This window comes from Salmo salar, chromosome ssa13, assembly GCF_905237065.1.
Source record: "Salmo salar chromosome ssa13, Ssal_v3.1, whole genome shotgun sequence".
In the NCBI taxonomy this organism is placed as follows: domain Eukaryota; kingdom Metazoa; phylum Chordata; class Actinopteri; order Salmoniformes; family Salmonidae; genus Salmo; species Salmo salar.
In genome coordinates, this window is record NC_059454.1 from 72,919,092 (window position 1) to 72,940,843 (window position 21,752).

The 21,752-nt window shown below is 41.4% G+C and overlaps 1 long non-coding RNA gene across 1 annotated transcript; it reads left to right on the forward strand.

The window, feature by feature from the left end:
• The first annotated feature begins 17,465 nt into the window (after positions 1 to 17,465).
• LOC123726238 (uncharacterized) lies at positions 17,466 to 18,770 on the forward strand. The gene is made up of 2 exons (XR_006758620.1): positions 17,466 to 18,100; positions 18,492 to 18,770. It is a non-coding gene; the product is annotated as an uncharacterized lncRNA (long non-coding RNA).
• The last annotated feature ends 2,982 nt before the right edge of the window (positions 18,771 to 21,752 follow it).

The following is a 21,752-nucleotide window of genomic DNA, read 5'->3' on the forward strand; positions in this document are numbered from 1 at the left end:
GGAAGGAGGTTTTCACTCAAAATCTCACGATACATGGCCCCATTCATTCTTTCCTTTACACGGATCAGTCGTCCTCGTCCCTTTGCAGAAAAACAGCCCCAAAGCATGATGTTTCCACCCCCATGCTTCACAGTAGGTATGGTGTTCTTTGGATGCAACTCAGCATTCTTTGTCCTCCAAACACAAGTTTTTACCAAAAAGTTATATTTTGGTTTCATCTGACCATATGACATTCTCCCAATCCTCTTCTGGATCATCCAAATGCTCTCTAGAAAACTTCAGACGGGCCTGGACATGTACTGGCTTAAGCAGGGGGACACGTCTGGCACTGCAGGATTTGAATCCCTGGCGGCGTAGTGTGTTACTGATGGTAGGCTTTGTTACTTTGGTCCCAGCTCTCTGCAGGTCATTCACTAGGTCCCCCCGTGTGGTTCTGGGATTTTTGCTCACCGTTCTTGTGATCATTTTGACCCCACGGGGTGAGATCTTGCGTGGAGCCCCAGATCGAGGGAGATTATCAGTGGTCTTGTATGTCTTCCATTTCCTAATAATTGCTCCCACAGTTGATTTCTTCAAACCAAGCTGCTTACCTATTGCAGATTCAGTCTTCCCAGCCTGGTGCAGGTCTACAATTTTGTTTCTGGTGTCCTTTGACAGCTCTTTGGTCGTGGCCATAGTGGAGTTTGGTGTGTGACTGTTTGAGGTTGTGGACAGGTGTCTTTTATACTGATAACAAGTTCAAACAGGTGCCGTTAATACAGGTAACGAGTGGAGGACAGAGGAGCCTCTTAAAGAAGAAGTTACAGGTCTGTGAGAGCCAGAAATCTTGCTTGTTTGTAGGTGACCAAATACTTATTTTCCACCATAATTTGCAAATAAATTCATTACAAATCCTACAATGTGATTTTCTGGATTTTTTTTCTCATTTTGTCTGTCATAGTTGACGTGTACCTATGATGAAAATTACAGGCCTCTCTCATCTTTTTAAGTGGGAGAACTTGCACAATTGGTGGCTGACTAAATACTTTTTTGCCCCACTGTATACCATGGTTGAGGGCTGTTGTTACGCATGACGCAACGCGGAGACACAGCTCTTAGCCGTGGTATATTGTGGTATATTGGCCATATATCACAAACCCCCGAGGTGCCTTATTGCTAATATAAACTGGTTACCAACGTAATTATAGAAGTAAAAATAAATGTTTTGTCATACCCATGGCATATGGTCTGATATACCATGGCTGTCTGCAAATCAGCATTTAGACCTCGAACCACCCAGTTTATAATTCAAGATATCCCCTTACATGGGCTTACAAATCAGAATATAAGATTGGCAGCTGGGAGTGGTTAGAGGAGAGGATAATGTCAGAACACAGGTCTGTCTCCCTGGTGTGGGAGTGGTTACATGTCCCTCTCTGTAAGGGGGCTCAAGGTGACCGAGTTGATAAATACTGTGTTGAAGCCAGATAAAGTCACTAATGTTTCCTACTAACTCTGGTGTTCGCGTCCCCTGACTTTATAACTTAACATGGTATCAGAATTGGTCAACAACAACTGTTCTCCCAACTTAGAGACTCAGAAGAAGTAGTCAGGTTTATTATGTCTTGGGTTCAAATGTGTCACATCTAGTATAACCCCCTGTTTACAGCTGCGGAAACACTTTGAATAATAGACTCTGGCAAAGCCACAGTATTTCATCTATTGGTCAGATTGTTAAAGATGATATTCTATAATTGTGAAGGCAGATTATGGTTCAAGCGATCCTTCATTTTTAGCAGTCATATACAAGGTTCATTAAAAGGAGGGTGCTGAACCTGCCTTTGGTACAGAATAGGCTGTTATAGACTGCTGTTTATTTCCATCCCTAACGCATATTCCCCCATTCAGTTAGCATTGGAGCTGAACACTTCTCTCACCCCATCGCAATGGGATGCTATTTGGATAAGGGGTCTGGCCACTTCAAAATGTGTTATGTATAAGATCACTCAGTACAAGATATTGTGTAGAGCCTACATCAACCTTGTACGTATCTCAAAGATGGATACAAATCTATCTAAATTATGCTGGCACAACTGTGGCAGCAATGGCTTTCTAATCCACATTGTGGGAATGCTCCGCAGCGAAAACATTTTGGTCTGTTATTTCAGTTTTGTCCAAAACCTTTAATGTCGAATTTTACAACTGATATGGCAATACTTAAAGAAAGCGTTCCACAGCGATGCTGGTCCATGTTGACTCCAAATCTTCCCACAGTTGTGTCAAGTTGGCTGAATGTTGGCTGTTGAGCGTGAAAAACCCAGCAGCGTTGCAGTTCTTGACACAAACCAGTGTGCCTGGCATCTACTACCATACCCTGTTCAAAGGCACTTACATATTTTGTCTTGTCCATTCACCCTCTGAATGGCACACAAAACATGTCTCACTTGTCTCAAGGCATAAAAATCCTTCTTTAACCAGTTTCCTCCTCTTCATCTACACTGATTGAAGTGGATTTAACAGCATTAATAAGGGATCATGGCTTTCACCTGGATTCATCTGGTCAGTCTATGTCATGGAAAGAGCAGGTGTTCTTAATTTTTGTACACTCAGTGTATACTGTCTAATGTTAATTATCGTTTGTCTGGGTTGCCTTCAGTCAAGATAATCATTCTTCTTAACTGGAGGGAACATAAGCCAACTTGCTTTTCTGTGGACCGCTGGGTGGAGGACTTCTTAGACCTTTTAAACATGGAACATGCATCTTGCCTGCTCAAGGACTTCAATGTAGGTTTACATGGTCACTGGGACACACTGTACGCAAGTTCTTGGACTGGTATTTGACTTTAATACAATGCACTACCCTCCCCTTCCCTTCCTTTATTTTTTTGTTCTGTACGTACTGTCATTCGTGTGTTGTTTCTATGCTGAAAAACAATACAAACTTTTAACAGTAATAAAAAGTATGTTGGATTCACAATAGGACTAAATCAAATAAAACTTGATTTAAAAGTACATTTAAAGTTTGATTTGATTTAGTCCTATTCTTTAACTTGGATTTTTGGTTGAGACGGAGACATGAATCCAACATATCAATTATAAATGTGTAGACAAACTGGATATTGAATTGTGTTTGGTTGACAATGCAACCAAATATCAACATTTGAAGGAGATGTATCTTCTGCTTGGATAGTTCCATCTGTGCTAGTGACTTACTCTGGCTTTAATTCCAGTTTGTCTACAAATGAATAATTGATATGTTGGATTCACGTCTCCATCTCAACCAGATATCAAAGCTAAAGAATAGGATTAAGCCAGTGGCTCAGATGAAATTATCCAAGCATTAGATACAGTACATCTCCTTTAAATGTTGATATTTGGTTGCATTGTCAACCAAACACAATTCAATATTTATTTTGTAACATAGTAAATAGCCTAAAGTTAAGGCTATCTTAGAAACTAATGTTAAGTAACACATCCATGGCCACATTTTGAGGTTACTGTTAATGTCTTATGTAATCATAGAACGCATGCAAGTTCAGGATAGCATGCAAAAGTCGCAGGTCTGTGGAGATCTTCACAATTGCTATATTACTCTGAGCAGAATCTCAAACATCATTGATCACTTGCACTATGTACTTTTAATGTAATCTAAACTGCAATCCATGTCATTTGGTTGTGCTATTTAAATGAAGCACAGTGATAACATATTAAGTTGTATAAATACAAAAGATCTGACATTGTATTCCCATTTGAGCTTTGTTGTTTTTTTAAATGGTTGAAAGAGCAGTAATAACACATTTATGTGACAACTAAATAAAAAAATCTGACATTGTTTTTCCACAGGAATTTGGTTGTAAAAGCATAATCTTTTTGAGTGGGCGAATAAAAGTAGAAATTTCATTGATCAACCTTTCAAATAAATATTACAAAAATGGCCACATTAAAATGCCCAGTGGGTACACTTTCTGACAGCACCCCTTTTGTTTTCCCATGGTAGAAGTGGTCAGAAAGTTACTTTTTGGACCTGAATGACAAAACATTTAGGAAATTAAGGTGCTCAAAGTTTACACATTTTGCATACCCCACCATACCATAAAACGTCCGTCACTGAAAAATATAAATAGTTGAGTTTGATATAATTTGAAAGCTTACATACAAGGTTGTCAGACTATTATATGATTCCTTAAAAAAAGAATAATAATAATTGTACTTTAAGCTTTAACATAAATTATCTAAAAACACAAACTCTGATTTTTCTCATTTTACATATGTTGTAGATTATAATCTAATTTACATCATCTGAAGTGTTTGTGTTGTGCCCTTCATCGGTTGAGACACAGCATACTCTTGAATACACGGTGGGTGTCATTTCAATCATAGAAATATAATTCATAGAATGGGCCAATCCTTTCAGACCCCTGCAATTTGCTGGGTCATTCCTACTTTCCAGTGCCTTTTGGACCTCATAACGTTTTGGGGAAAAAGGCACATACATTTATGTTAGGTGCATAATCCCATACAGTCCTTGCATAATCTGTCAGGTATCAAGGTAAGACCCAGATGCAGACCGTGTCGAAGTAACAATGTTTATTACAGCAATGGGCAAAGGTAAAGGATGGATGGCATGCTCAGGGTCAGGCAGAGGTCGGTAATCCAGAGGTGGGGCAAAGGTACAGGACGGCAGGCAGAGTGGTCAGACGGATGGGTACAGGGTCAGGACAGGCAAGGGTCAAAAACCAGGAGGACCAGAAAAGAGCGACTGGGGAAAAGCAGGCGCTGACACAAAACCACTGGTTGGCTTGACAAACAAGACGAACTGGCAACAGACAAACAGAGAACACAGATATAAATACTCGGGATAATGGGGAAGATGGGCGACACCTGGAGGGGGGTGGAGACAATCACGAAGACAGGTGAAACAGATCAGGGTGTGACATAATCCTAACAGGGTTGAACCTAACAGGATGGACATTTGGAGCCTAAATTAGCCATAGCTCTGTGGGTGATTGAGATTAAGGTGGCATAATAGTAAACACGTGAAGAGGATTTGAACTTGTATATGAAATGTGATAAATGTTCTCTATAATTTAGCCTAACAGGTTGGAAATGTATGAGTGAGAAAAACAGATTAGCATCATGAAACATGGGAAAAAAACGGAATGTTTATAGTTATTTAGCTTTGCACCGTTGTTTTCCCACCTTCAAAAATGATGACATTTCTTGAATGTGATGTCATTGTGGGAAGGGACTGTTTTCTATAAGGATAATTACTACAAGCTAATAGGGTGGAAAGTGATATTAGAGACACACAGAAAATGCTAAATACAATAATAATAAATACAATAATCATGAAAAAAACTTTTTCCATGAAAGAGATTTTAACCACAACTATAAAATAAGGAAGGAATTTTATTTTATGGCTTATATTTCTTGTTGAAGTTGATAAATAACACCTGGGTACATGGCTAAAACACCTACATCCACTGAAAGAACGTGTTCAAAATGCAGAGAATTCCTTTTCAATATCCATATTTTTGTGTTTTTAAGATAAAGGACACCCGACCTTATATGTTTAATGCCTCTTGAAATCCAAATTTTACACTATTTTACTGTAAATAAGAAGTGATATTTCCTGGGGACAGAAAAGGCACCTCCTAATAGGAATGACCCAGCTGGTACACCATTGACATTTAAATTGAACTGCACAAAATGTGATTACATCCCTGTTAGTGAGCATTTCTCCTTTGCCAAAATAATCCATCCACCTGACAGGTGTGGCATATCAAGAAGCGGATGAAACAGCATGATCATTACCCAGGTGCACCTTGTGCTGGGGACAATAAATTCCACTAAAATGTGCACTTTTGTCACACAACACAATGCTACAGAAGTCTCAACTTTTGAGGGAGCATGGAATTGGCATGCTGACTGCAGGAATGTTAACCAGAGCTGTTAACAATGTCATTTTAAAGAATTTGCCAGTATGTCCAACCGGCCTCACAACTGCAGACCATGTGTAACCACGCCAGCACAGGATCTACACATCCACCTTCTTCACCTGCGGGATCATCTGAGACCAGCCACCCGGACAGCTGATGAAACTGTGGGTTTGCACAACCAAAGAATTTCTGCACAAACTGTCAAAAACCGTCTCAGGGAAGCTCATCTGCCTGCTCGTCGTCCTCACCAGGGTATTGACCTGATTGCAGCAAATGCTCACCATCGATGGCCATTGGCACACTGAAGAAGTGTGCTCTTCACCGATGAATCCCAGTTTCAACTGTACTGGGTAGATGGCGGACAACGTGTATGGTGTTGTGTGGGTGAGTGGTTTGCTGCTGTCAATGTTGTGAACAGAGTGCCCATAGTGGCGTAGGGGTCATGGTATGGGCAGGCGTAAGCTACAGACAACGAACACAATTGCATTTTATCGATGGCAATTTCAGTGCACAGAGATACTGTGACGAGATCCTGAGCTTCATTGTCGTGCCATTCATCCGCCGCCATCACCTCATGTTTCAGAATAATAATGCACGGCCCCATGTCTCAAGGATCTGCACACAATTCCTGAAAGCTGAACATTTGCCAGTTCTTCCTTAGCCTGCATACTCACTAGACATGTCACCCATTGAGAATGTTTGCGATGCTCTGGGTTGACGTGTACGACAGCGTGTTCCAGTTCCCGCCAATATCCAGTAACTTCACACAGCCATTGAAGAGGTGTCGGACAACATTCCACAGGCCACAATCAACAGCCTGATCAACTCTATGGAAAGGAGATCGAGCTGCATGAGGCAAATGGTGGTCACACCAGATACTGACTGGTTTTCTGATCCACACCCCTACTTTTTTTAAAGGTACAGTTTATGAACATAAAATAAATCAGAGTTTATGCGTTTTTAAATTGATAAGCTCGAAAGGAATTTGTTTTTTTCTCTTCTGTAAATCCTAAAACAGTCTGATAAACCTGTTTGTAAGCGCAAGGGTTTATCTATTTCAGTGATGAAGACATCATGGATGTCTGTGAGTTCGTTTATGGGCTGCTTTGCCCAAAGATGACATCTGTTGTATGGCGCACACAAAACTGGAAGCCATATGTCTGCCATCGGGAGGAGAGCAGGGTCTAGGGGCCACCTAACTGACTAAGAACTATTATTCCCCAGGGCTCATGGGCCCCAGGATCAAACAGAGGCCGCAATATTATAGATGCAGAATTTCATTTTCCAGAGCAAGTCTTCCATCCCGTAGAGAGTATTGATAGGAGGGTCTGGATTTCATCAGAACTAATACCCCAGCTCTTCGCAGAGAAAGGACCACTTGTTAAATGTTATACCAGTGACAATTAGTTACCAGTGACTATTGTTTTTCTTCAGCAATCAGTGTGCGTGTGTGTGTGTGCGTGTGTGTGTGTGCGTGTGTGCGTGTGTGCGTGTGTGTGTGCGTGCGTGTGTGCGTGCGTGCGCATGTATGAATGTGTGTTTGTGGCAGGGCTAATGAAAACATTCTTTCATTTCAGGATTTGTCTTTTTCCTTTTCTCTTATTTTCTCTTCTGATTCGGGGAACAATTTATTCAGCTCTGGCTGCCGTCGTCTGCTCTCTGGTCAGTGCCTGAGTCATTTGGGCACTGGCCTGTGGAGTTTGGGTGTACCTGTGTGATGGTGTGTCTGTGTGTGTCTCTGTGTGTGTTAATACCCTGTGGTCTGTGAAAACACACTCCCCGTCGGCAAGGTTAAGTAAGGCTAATTAGACAGGGCTTTGCACATGGGTTGGTTCAGAGGCAAAGCGCTGGTTCTGGATTCACACAGGATTTCCACGGCCTGAGCTCTAAATGTGTTCCACATGCTCCACAGATGGGCTACCACCTCTAACATTGTGAGATGAGGGACATCGACCTCCCTGAGAGAAAGAGAACGAGAACTTGTGTGAGAGAGGGAGAGAGGTTGTGTGTTTGAGAGAAAAAGAGTGAGAGGAAGAGAGAGAAAGAGGTCCACCCAACACAAGCCAGCTGGCCAGCCCCCATATACCCAACCCTCACTGCAACCTGCAGGCATGTCTCAACACGCACATGAAAGGGCCTATAATACGACACAGGTGCAAACCTGACCTGCCATACATTTCTACTCATTACATCCCTTTAGTGAATTAATGACTTCAATTAATGACACTCTTTATGGAGAAATAATACTGCATCATTGGAAAAATCGACCAAGCACCTAGTTATCGGTCACGAACGCGTGCGTTGCAACATTAGGCGCAAACCACTTAAGGTTCATCAAACGACCCTAAATGACCAGTGTAATGGTTCAAAAACAAACCGTGACCACTTGTATGGCTGCGTAGACAGCCAATGGAGATCTTTAGCACTGAGGCCCTGGAAGGCATGGCACAGTCCATTAGCTAATCATTAGGATTAATAGATGGGTAAATGCATCACTAACACGGCTTGTAATTACCACTTTACAGAGCCATGTTTTACTTATTTTATGTGTTCATGGGTCTGGTGGGCGGCAAAAGCAACATGGTGGATGCCAGAACGACAAAACCATTAAGGCAGCCAACTCATTCCAAGAGACCCAGAGAGTTTTTTATCTGAGACACTAAGGTGAGACACGGTGACCTAACAACCCCCTCTAGGCAATATAGAGGTTGGAACTGAAACTAAAAGGGTCTATTGACAATCAGACGTGTTTGTCACTCATAGGCCTTATTTTCACATTGTTCTTCCCAGCACGATTACAGCAACTATGGCAGATGCTTAACCAGGCCAGCTCAGTAGCTCAACTTAGGTTGGCTAGGTTTGGATCAGTAATGTGAAAAGGGTATAAGGCATGGGTAGGCAACCTTTGTCCTGGAGTGCCAGTTCTTGTTTTTGATTGAACCGACCTGGAAGACCAGGTGTGTTGAATTTAGGCAATCACTGAACTGATCAATTAGCTCAGTTGGTCAGGCGCGGAGCCTACTTGGAAGAAAATCCTTCAGTACTGTACCTGCGACACTCCAGGAACAGGGCTGTCTACCCCTGGTGTAAGGGGTATAAAAGGGTGGTGTGAGTTTCGCCCAGGAAAACAGCAAAAGTTGGCTCTATGACTCTGTAACAATTAAATGAGGATCATTATCAGATTTCCAGACAACAATTATGACATTGTGTGCAGTTGAACATGTGATGTTGATCTCCAAACATTTACCCTATTAAAGATGAAAGAGTAGTGGATTTATTGACAATGCCCAAATACATTAAAACATATTTCATAAGAGGCTATTATGAATGTTGTATCCACTAGGGGGAACCCTTGTTTAAAGTCCTACTCCAGTCTCATTTTCACCTCATTTAACACCTGATTTACATAACATTTACATATACATTACATTACATTTAAGTCATTTAGCAGACGCTCTTATCCAGAGCGACTTACAAAATGGTGCATTCACCTTATGATATCCAGTGGAACAACCACTTTACAATAGTGCATCTAAATCTTTTAAGGGGGGGGAGGTTAGAAGGATTACTTTATCCTATCCTAGGTATTCCTTAAAGAGGTGGGGTTTCAGGTGTCTCCGGAAGGTGGTGATTGACTCCGCTGTCCTGGCGTCGTGAGGGAGCTTGTTCCACCATTGGGGTGCCAGAGCAGCGAACAGTTTTGACTGGGCTGAGCGGGAACTGTGCTTCCTCAGAGGTAGGGGGGCCAGCAGGCCAGTGGTGGATGAACGCAGTGCCCTTGTTTGGGTGTAGGGCCTGATCAGAGCCTGAAGGTATGGAGGTGCCGTTCCCTTCACAGCTCCGTAGGCAATCACCATGGTCTTGTAGCGGATGCGAGCTTCAACTGGAAGCCAGTGGAGAGAGCGGAGGAGCGGGGTGACGTGAGAGAACTTGGGAAGGTTGAACACCAGACGGGCTGCGGCGTTCTGGATGAGTTGTAGGCGTTTAATGGCACAGGCAGGGAGCCCAGCCAACAGCGAGTTGCAGTAATCCAGACGGGAGATGACAAGTGCCTGGATTAGGACCTGCGCCGCTTCCTGTGTGAGGCAGGGTCGTACTCTGCGAATGTTGTAGAGCATGAACCTACAGGATCGGGTCACCGCCTTGATGTTAGTGGAGAACGACAGGGTGTTGTCCAGGATCACGCCAAGGTTCTTAGCACTCTGGGAGGAGGACACAAGGGAGTTGTCAACCGTGATGGCGAGATCATGGAACGGGCAGTCCTTCGCCGGGAGGAAGAGCAGCTCCGTCTTGCCGAGGTTCAGCTTGAGGTGGTGATCCGTCATCCACACTGATATGTCTGACAGACATGCAGAGATGCGATTCGCCGCCTGGTTATCAGAAGGGGGAAAGGAGAAGATTAATTGTGTGTCGTCTGCATAGCAATGATAGGAGAGACCATGTGAGGATATGACAGAGCCAAGTGACTTGGTGTATAGCGAGAATAGGAGAGGGCCTAGAACAGAGCCCTGGGGGACACCAGTGGTGAGAGCGCATGGTGCGGAGACAGATTCTCGCCACGCCACCTGGTAGGAGCGACCTGTCAGGTAGGACGCAATCCAAGCGTGGGCCGCGCCGGAGATGCCCAACTCGGAGAGGGTGGAGAGGAGGATCTGATGGTTCACAGTATATAAAAAGGCACATCTCAACAGGTGGTCCAGGTATGTCATGACATGGCACAAGTGGGGGGGGAGGGGGGGCCTTTCCTCTTTTCTTCTCTATTGCTCCTTTATCGGTCCTCAATCCGATGACATTACAGTTACCATCAGACCAACTCCTCGAATGCCCTACTCCTTGAAGTTTGCAGGTCTGTCTAAAAAACACTATTTTTGTTAAAACATATATTTTTTTTACCTTTAGTGTGTGTACTTTACTTTATACTTGGAATATTGCTTTTACATTTGTATTTTTTTTTAAATAAAAACATCAAGTTAAGTGACAGTGTGTGCATGTGCGTGTGCAGTAGCCAGTTATATACCATCACTCACAATGTTTCATAACTGATAGCACATTTGATAAAACTCTAATGGGCATCTTTTAAAAGCACCAGAAATACTGCCACAGTGCCACTTATCAGTGGCCTAATGTTCAAGTTGACCTCACTGATCCTGTTCAGTCACTGATTTAGGACTATCCAAAGCAGTACAAATCTGTAGCCTACCCACCACGAAGTCAGAATCCTGAGTAAGAATATTTGAGCAAGCATTTATTTATTTTATTTATCTTACCTTATTCATGAGCATGTGAGTTGATGAAGTGTGAATAAGTAGGCTACTGTGCTGCACTGTCAGGGTTGGCCAGAGGCTGAGAGGGAACTGAAGGCTGTCTCAATCTAAGCTCAATGAAAATGGATATCAAAAGTTAGACACAAGAATGTGGAATATTAATAAAGCTACAGTAGCCTACATCAGCACTATTACAGAAACATTGGGCTATATTACCAATATTATTAGTAAGATAAAATAATAATAATAATAACAATATTAATAATAATAATAACAATAATAATAGTAGATTAGTCTAAATCATCAGCATCATTGTTTGCTATTATTTTACCATCATTATTTATTATTATGTTAAAGTTGAACAATTTAGTCAATGTAATACAGAAAAATACTTTTCCCACAAGTAAAACCATGGATTTATGTGATGTGGTAAAAAATCTAGGCATAAATGCATGCATTATTTTCAACCTTTTAAGTTAATATTCAGTTCATGTGAAGTTATATCCTTCGTGTAAAATCAGTAGCTCCAAAAAGTGGCCTGAATTATGTAAACATTTAAATTCTGCATCGGATTTGTGACTTTTTATAGCTTAAATGGACTATATATATATATATATATAAATATATATATATATATATTTTAAATGATCTAGAAATGTATTATTTTAAAGTATTAATTGTGTGTGAAGTTATATACATAAGAGGACATTCCTTGAGTGTATGGTCAAAGTCAATGTTCGCCAAAATATAGCCTAGCTCTACAGGGCTACTTCAGAATTATACGTCAAAAAGGCCTGCATAATTTCCAACATAATGACTGTTGTAAAATCGCACTGGTGAATCACTGCGCAATGTAAGCCTTGCCTAGCTGACACAGCGGACTGCGGAAAAGTTTACAGTTCACATAGATAAGTTGACCTCTCTCTGAAGTAGGCTACTCCTGCGTCCACAGGTGTGCAAAGACAATGTCACTTGATTAGATAAAATAACAAAGACCAAACCAAACAATCGTCATAGCAGGTTATCATCACACTCCATGTGGTAGAAAAGAATTGTCTTGAAAATAGCACATTCCCAACATTTCAGCACAGTTTACATTTAAGAGTTATATATGGACACATTCAAACAAAAATCAACTGATGTGCAAAAGTTTAAATCATGTGGTGCATGATTTCATGTAACCTAGAAATTACATTTCAAATGAGAGAAAAGTTCATTAAAGCCGAATACGCTCTATGCGTTAAATACCTTTGCATTAGAGCTATTGGACAGATACAAATCATGTGAACAGTCCCAGAACACAAACAACATATACATCAATCTTTACTTTAAAATTTTTTTTTTTTTCAGTTACCGGATGCAGATTTTATGATAAATATTATAACCTTTCAAATCAAATATTGACTTAACTTTCTGGTATTGTCATGGGGCTATTTCCTTGGTATTCAACCACAGGAAGGGCCAACTGTGTGTAATCAGTCAAGTTCAAGTATAGAGGAACATTCCCCACTATCACCAGGAAGCATTTTGACATCCCTGACTTGCCAGAGCTGTACGTATGATTCCTCCAAGACTTCACACAAGCTAAATTACATACTCATACCCTGTGGGCTGCATTACAGCAGGAATGGACATTGTTAATGGACTCAACTCTTGGACCCGGGAGACTCAAAAAAGGTCTTTAAAAAATCCTGCTTAGGAAAGTTAGAGTACTGTGTTTTCTTCTAACTGTTTGTCATTGGACTGCCTGTATTTCATCCTTTGAGTTTGAGTTTATTTTTACAGAGACAGTGCACATTAATTAACTTTTTAGTAAAAGTGCCGGTTTTAGACAGCCGGCTAATTTTCAACCGCAGTCCCTGGGCAGGTTATCAAAAACAATTACAATACAGACAATCATTGAGCAGTGAGCACACACAGAGCAACACAGGACAAGCAAGACGTAGCATACAGACAGAGCAACAGAACAAAAAGCAACAAGACAAAATCCATAAAAGCAACAAAGTGTTTCCAAACCTCACAAGCTACAGACAACAGACAACATGGAAAGCGGAAATACACAGCTAGGGATTATGTTCACAAATCTGATTGACCTTTAGCCATGTCTTCATGTTTTTTGTGAAAGTGTGATAGGTGGTGCAGTTATGTGTGTCTGATGGCAGTGTATTCCAGACATGGGAAGCTCTCACAGAGAAAGCAGATTGACTAAAGGTGTTTTTCTTTAACTATACAGTCACCTCTCATGGCAGACCTTATGGATCTGCTGCCATATGTTTGGGTTTTCTGTTTAACTAAAATACTGAGTGGAGGGGGAGCCAGGCCATTTAGGACCTTGAATACAAAACATGCGTCGGTGTATTGCAAAAGATTTTCCCAACTCAGGAGCTCAGGCTTTCTGAGGATGTAACGGTGATGATGGCTATTGGGCTTCCTATCAAGCACTTTGAGAGCCTGTTTGTAGACAGACTGAACGGGTTTTAATGTTGTACAGCAAGCTTGGGCCCAACTAGTCAAGCAGTATGTTAGGTGGAGGAGTATCATAGATTTGAAGTACAGTTTTGCTACCTCTGTAGTCAAACAATTTCGTATACATCGGAAATTAGCTAGGTTGAATTTGGTTATTTGAATTACCTTTTTCACCTGCTTTTTAAAAGAGAGGTTGGAATCAAGTATGATGCCAAGGTACTTAAAATCAGATACCACCTGGAGCTTCTCCCCTGACACAAAGACATCTGGCTCAGTAGCATCTGTTTCCCTCTTTGTGAAGAACATGCAGACAGTTTTTTTCACATTGAGATGCAAACACGAGTCACTGAGCTACTTTGTAACCTGGACCATTACAGTAGTGAGTTCTTGTGCAGCTTGTTGTTTTCTCTTTGCATGCACATATATCACTGTATCGTCTGCATACATTTGAACTTCAGACCCAGTACAGACAGAAGGCAGATCATTAATGTACAGGCTGAACAGGAGGGGCCCCAGTATTGACCCTTGGGGCACGCCCACATCATAGCTAAGAGTGGGCGACAGCTCATTGCTCACTCTGACACACTGAGTTCTGCCTTCAAGATATGATTTCATCCATCTCAAGGCATCGGGGGAAAAGTTGAACTTGGACAATTTTGTGATGAGAACCTCATGGTTAACAGTATCAAAATCCTTCCTTAGGTCTAGAAACACAGCCCCAATAACGCCCTCTTTGTCTATCTTGGACTTCACATTTTCTAGAAGAGCAGTTGGCCGTTTCTGTGGAGTGTTTTGCTCTGAAGCCAAACTGCATGGAGTGAAATGTGAAGGGGCTGTTGTTGAGGTGGGCAATCAGTTGCTCTGCTACACACTTTTCAACAACCTCCAACACCACAGGTAGTATACTAATGGGCCTGTAGTTACTCATGTCAGCAGGGTCACCCGATTTAAAGATGGCCGTTATTATGGCCGACTTCCATACCCTTGGAAACACCCCCTGACCAACAGATGTGTTGGTGACCTTAGTAATGGGGCCAATGAGGGATTCTTTGTAGTTTTTAAGAAAGGTAGAGTCCAGCCCAAACACATCTTTGGCTTTAGAGTTCTTTAGTGAGCTAATCAACTTGTTCACCTTTGACTCAGAAACCTCCCTTATGATGAAGACAGGTTGAGCGTCGTTCGCTAGCACTGAGCCCAAGAAACCAGTGGAGGGGTTCTGTGTCAGTACCCTGACAGAGTCCCACGGGGGACCAGTATGGAGAAAAGAAATTATGAAATGTATGCATTCACTACAGTAAGTCGCTCTGAATAAGAGCGTCTGCTAAATGACTAAAATGTCAATGTAAATGTAGAGTCAATAAAGTAGGAATTGAAGGCTATTGCTATTTCGACTGCATCCTGTGTTAGATTGTTATTCACCAGGATTTGTAGTCTTTTTGCAATGTTATTATGGTCTTTCCCTGTTAACTTTTTTAGATTCTCCCAGATCAATTTAGAATTTCCCTTTGCTTCACCAATTATGTTAATAAAAAAGTTGGCCTTGGCCTGTCTGATTTCTTTAATCACCTTATTTCTCAACATGGTAAACCTATATCTGTCATGCTCTGTCAGGCTGTATTTAGAGCATAATCTCATTCTTTCATCAATTTCCAGATTTCTCCATTTAGCCAGGTTTGGATTTGATTTTCTTTAGGAAGCTATTTATTGTAGTCTGGATTGTGGATAGAAAAACCTGACTATCAGCTTCCACATCTGTATAGGACAAGAGATCATTCCAGTTAATTCCCTTAATTGCATTTTCAAATCATTTAATTCACTCTTAGGTATTCTTTGTTGATCTTTGCTCAAGGAGCTTTCTGTTTTTCTATTAGGCCAGTAGGTCCGTACAGTATGAATGGGGTGGGTTGCATGCAGCAGGAATGAGTGAGTGAGCGTACGAAGGCCTTCTCTTTCTCACAGGACTGTGAAGCCGTTTCCTCAGGGAAATCTGACACACATATGCACCCATTTCCAGTCCTGCTGATAATGTGTGACTGAGAAATGCCACACATGCAACTAGAGGGGCATAACAATCTTCAGTCAAAAAGTGAGTTTTCGGCTGTTCGGCAGCATTGAGTATTTAAAGGGAGGCCCCTTGGAGAGGTTACAGATGCCCCCAACGTCATGCGGGTGCAGATGGCTCTATGTGTCTGTGGATGTGGTCAGTCAGGACTGCCTGATACTTTGGGGTCTTTACATCATGGTGGGGAACACAGAGACTTCCTAGATAGTCTGAGTCATCTTCAGTTTCTGCCCTCGCCTTCAGAATGACTTGAGGACTGAATTTCTTCAATGGAAGAGACTGAAGAGCAGTAATACAGCAATCTTACACCACTGGGCAAAAACTGGTTGAATCAACATTGTTTCCACATCATTGCAACAATTGTGTAAGGGCTGTCTGAAGAGAGAGTGGACCAAAACGCAGCGGAGTTAGTGTTCATCATTTAATATTTAAATGAACAACGTGAACACTATACAAAAACAAGAAAACCAACAGTCCTGTCAGGTGCAAACACTAACAGAAACAGTTACCCACAAAACCCAAAGGAAAAACATGCTCCTTATGTGTGACTCCCAATCAGCAACAACGAGCTTCAGCTGTGCCTGATTGAGAGCCACACACACGGCCCAAAACAAAGAAATACAAAAACATAGATAAAGGAACATAGAACGCCCACCCAATGTAACACCCTGGCCTAACCAAAATAAAGAACAAAAAACCCCTCTCTATGGCCAGGGCGTTACAAATTGCAAACAAATCATTCAACGTGATGACGTTAAATCAACGTGGAAAACATCAGCGTAAAATAATTTCGTATTTTTTTCACCCAACTTTTAACCTAAATCCAATGACATGGAGAAATGTTTTATTGATTTCACATTGAATTCACGTTAGTTGACAACTCAACCAAATGTAAATCAAAACTAGTTTGAACTGATATATCTGTGGCAGGTGGGACTGTACTGTTTTCTCAAGGTACTTTATGGACTTGTAGAAATATTATCTTTGGCTACAGATTTCTTGTTTCTAATAGAGGAAAACATACATAAACTCCTTTTCTTACAATAGCAACATCTTATCACTGCCTGCTGATGTTCTGCATCTGAACCAGTCCAACTCTAGATGTTAGAAGAATTTTGCACTTTTGAAACCATAGGACGGAATTGTGTCCCCTCATAGGATGCAATGGTGCTATACAAGCTAACAAACACTCAGCACCTTCAAAATATTAACTCTTACAAATTACAGTAAAATTCCATTCCACGAAACCACCAGTTCTTCAGGAAACATCTATCTTTTATAATTGACAAGTTATTGATTTATTTGGTTGACCTATCCTCAGACAAGCATTTGTGAGATGTTTGTGATGGCAAATCAAGCACCTCAGAGTAAAGAATTAGCTATGTAAAGTGGCTCACAAGATCTTGCGTAGGAATATAACATCAGTTATCCAGCAATAGGCTTATGTCTGTTTTCATAATTAGTGGCGCGTCCAAGTTTACAGGCTGTGCTATGGCCAGGGTACCTGAAATCTTTCTACTTTTCTCTGTCCCATCACCAGCAGGACAGTGAGTCAAGTCAACCCCGTACAACCACCCAAAAACATTCCTATTACCACTCCAAACCATTCTTATAACCTTAAAACTAGATCTACAGCAAGACTTAGCTGGGCAAAAAGTGAGAGAGAGAGAGAGAGAGAGAGAGAGAGAGAGAGTGTGTTTGAGAGAGAGAGAGAGAGAGAGAGAGAGCGAGAGAGAGAGAGAGTTTGTGCATGCGTATTCATGTGCTGTTGTGAGTGTGCTCAGGGTTTTGTTCACTTACATCTGGTTGTCTTGAATCACAGAGTTGCAGGACTGAGATGAAAAGCCTATTTGTTTGGCTTGATAGCTAGCTAGCTAGGGTATTTGGATTTAAATAATGCAGCACTGGCTTTTTTTGTTTCATTTGCTGAGAATGACAACAACAACTACATGCAGTGTCCGGGGATAGCAGAGAAGGGACTGTTCCTAACCAGTCGATGTGTGATGGCTTTTCAACGGTTTTTCAGCAGCCGTGGCATCACCCAAGTGGGTGCCACATTTTCAACAATGGATGACCAGTACCTGTGGAGGAACCGCTCCTGTGGAGTAACTGAATGTCGGAGAAGCAGGTGTGGTGCACTGACAAAGAGCTCAGGGCCTGTTTTGTCAGACTGTCTTTGTTTCTCTCTGGCTGTACCATCGATGCCCCTTCCACTCAAGCTATACTGCCTTTCCAGCCACTGCCTCAACTCCATTTCCATCACCCGAAACCGACTGCTAGAAAGACTTTTCAATCTTCATCGCCATCAAAGAGGACCACTTTTCTTTTAGGGACCACAATGGAAATAAGTCTCTAACTTGTTTGAGATGTCCCTGTCACGTTTTTAAAATGTGTGTACTGTGTGTATATGTGTTCTTTAACTGAAGAATAGAATCCATCAATTTATCACTAACAAGTTCTCAAGGTCTCACGTCAGAATTAGACGTTCATCCATGTTTCTCAAAAGTCAAATTTCAAATGTATTCCAAATGTCAAATTTCTAAGTGTTTGGTTCATTCTCTGTATCGTTCCAAGGTTAAGTTTAGGCATTAACACCAAATTCTTAAGGTTCGGCATTAACTCAGAATTTTTAAGGTTAGGCATTAACTCCGAATGGTTAAGATCAGGGTTAAGGTTTGGGAAAGGCTTGAAAACAAAAATAACTTTCTATCGCAGGATTCACACATGCAACCTTTGGAACCATTAGCAAATGCTTACGCTCATTCTCCATCCCGTCTCCAGCAAAAACCAAAGTCTGCATGAAGGTAACAGCGCTCACTGTTGCCCCCAGTGGCCAGTTTCAACATCATCTCCCGATGTCCTCTGAAATGGATGGATGTCGAATACTGATTTGTATCATACGTAACCTGCTTGCTGTCACACACTGTGCTATTCTCCTTCTCTGATCTCTCCCCCTCTCCAGCCATCTGTGCTAAAAACCAATTAACCATCACCATCATTATACATTATGAGCACCACTAATCTTCTGGCAACGTGCCTAATAAACCATACAGAATTACATAGCAAAGTTACAGTCAGTTTGATTTCAATTTCTGGTAAAATGAACATGGAATTTGCTCATAATATTTCTCTAGTTATTCTCTGCAGCTCCACAGGCTACAGCAGGCTATACCCAGGCTGTCTTTGCATATCTTAGGCTTAGTCTAAAGATCCACCATTCTAAAACAAGCTCCTTCGGAAACCACAACAAGCACTGTAGAGTATAATTATAGGAGTGCTCAGCTCCCATGGACCCTATGGCTCAGCTGGGCGCACATGCTCCGTTATTGCAAGATAAGCATAACAGGAAATCAAGTGTTGATGGGGGGAGAATGATCTCCAGATGTTCATTTGGGCATCAAACCCAGTCATATATCATCAATCATCTCTCTCCCTGATGGCTCGTATATTTTCGTTTTTCAAACAAATTCACCCGAGAACCAGAGAGACGTCCTGATCGAACTGGGCATATGCGTGTTTACCCCGCTGCTTACTTTGACCAAGATGGAAGTTGTTTTGCTGTACTCAAAAGGTTTTTAGGCTAAAGACATTTTAGGAAATAAACATACAGTATTGAAATTCTAAAGACGTTTAGGCTTACTACATTAACTATCGTATATGTACACCAGGAGTATTCAACAGGGGGTCCGTGGCCCTGAGGTACTGCAGGGGGTCTGTGAAAATATAAAAAAATATTATTTCAATGTTTTTATGAATATCACGAGCAACAAAATAATAAAATGTTTTTTAATTACATACAGTACAAGTCAAACGTTTTGACACATCTACTCATTCAAGGGTTTTCCTTTATTTTTTACTAACCCTAACCCGGACGACGATGGGCCAATTGTGCGCCGCCCTATGGGACTCCCAATCACAGCCGGATGTGATACAGCCCGGGATCGAATCAGGGTCTGTAGTGAAGCATCTAGCACTGAGAACTGAAATGCAGTGCCTTAGACTGCTGCGCCACTCTGGAGCCTTTTAAAAAGTTTATTTGTGGAATTTCTTTCCTTCTTAATGTGTTTTGGCCAATCAGTTGTGTTGTGACAAGGTAGGGTTGCTATACAGAAGATAGCCCAATTTGGTAGAAGACCAAGTCCATATTATGGCAAGAACAGCTCAAATAAGCAAAGAGAAACAACAGTCCAGCATTGCTTTAAGACATGATGGTCAGTCAATAAAGAACATTTCAAGAACTTTGAATGTTTCTTCAAGTGCAGTCGCAAAACCATCAAGCGCTATGATGAAACTGGCTCTCATGAGGACCGCCACAGGAACGGAAGACCCAGACTGCAGAGGACAAGTTCATTAGAGTTACCAGCCTCAGAATTGCAGCCCAAATAAATGCTTCACAGAGTTCAAGTAACAGACACATCTCAACATCAACTGTTCAGAGGAGACTGCGTGAATCAGGCCTTCATGGTCGAAGAAGAAGAAACCACTACTAAAGGACACCAATAAGAAGAAGAGACTTGCTTGGGCCAAGAAACACGAGCAATGGACATTAGACCAATGGAAATATGTCCTCTGGTCTGATGAGTCCAAATTTGAGATTTACTGTTCCAACCACCGTGTCTTTGTGAGACGCAGAGTAGGTGAACGGATGATCTCCGCATGTATGGTTCCGACGTGAAGCATGGAGGAGGAGGTGTGATGGTTTGGGGGTGCTTTGCTGGTGACACTGTCAGTGATTTATTTACAATTCAAGGCACACTTAACCAGCATGGCTACCACAGCATTCTGCAGCAATACGCCATCCCATCTGGTTTGCGCTTAGTGGGACTATCATTTGTTTTCAACAGGACAATAACCCAACACACCTCCAGGCTCTGTTAGGGCTATTTGACCAAGAAGGAGAGTGATGGAGTGCTGCATCAGATGACCTGGCCTCCACAATCCCCCAACCTCAATCCAAATGAGATGGTTTGGGATGAGTTGGACCGCAGAGTGACGGAAAAGCAGCCAACAAGTGCTCAGCATATGTGGGAACTCCTTCAAGACTGTTGGAAAAGGATTCCAGGTGAAGCTGGTCATCAAGGCAAAGGGTGGCTACTTTGAAGAATCTAAAATCTAAAATACATTTTGATTGTTTAACACGTTTTTGGTTACTACATTATTCCATATGTGTTATTTCATAGTTTTGATGTCTTCACTATTATTCTACAATGTAAAAAATAATAAAAATAAAGAAAAACCCTTGAATGAGTAGGTGTGTCTAAACTTTTGACTGGTACTGTATCTACAGTAGAAAAGATGAGAATACCCACTGGGCAAAAACTGGTTGAATAAATGTTGTTTCCACGTCATTTCAACAACAAAAAAAGTAATTGGATGACGTTGAATCAACGTGGAAAACTGATTGGATTTGCAAAAAGTTAGGGAATTCCATATTTTTTTCACCCAACTTATAACCTAAATCGAATTATTTCACTGATTTCACTTTGAATTTACGTTAGTTGGCAACTCAATCAAATGTAAACCAAAACTACACGATGAAATGTAGTCTATGCACAGTGTGTATCTTCTTTCGAAAGGGTTCTACCTGGAATCAAAAAGGGTTCTACCTGGAATCCAAAATGGTTCTACCTGGAACCAAAAGGCTTCTTCAAAGGGTTCTCCTATGGGGACAGCCGAAGAACCCTTTAAGTTTCTAGATAGCACCTTTTTATCTAATAGTGTAATACTGAGCCAATTACAGTCATTGGAACAAATTACACTCACTGGAGTATCTGACACAGACTTTGAAAAAGCAGCTGTAAATAGGCTACAAATGTGGCAAGTGCCTCTGGCTGCTGCTAAGCATTTTTTATGACTTGGACATACATTTTTGCTAACACAAAAAGGCTAACCTTTGTTTAACCAGCTAAACAGCCGCTCTTATTGAAAATGGGTTTGGAGTTACGTTTCTAGCTAATAGGCTATGTTATAGTGTGGGGAGGTCAATATAATTATAAAATCCAAACCCATTTTCTATTCATTTTAAAATGTTGATTACTTCTT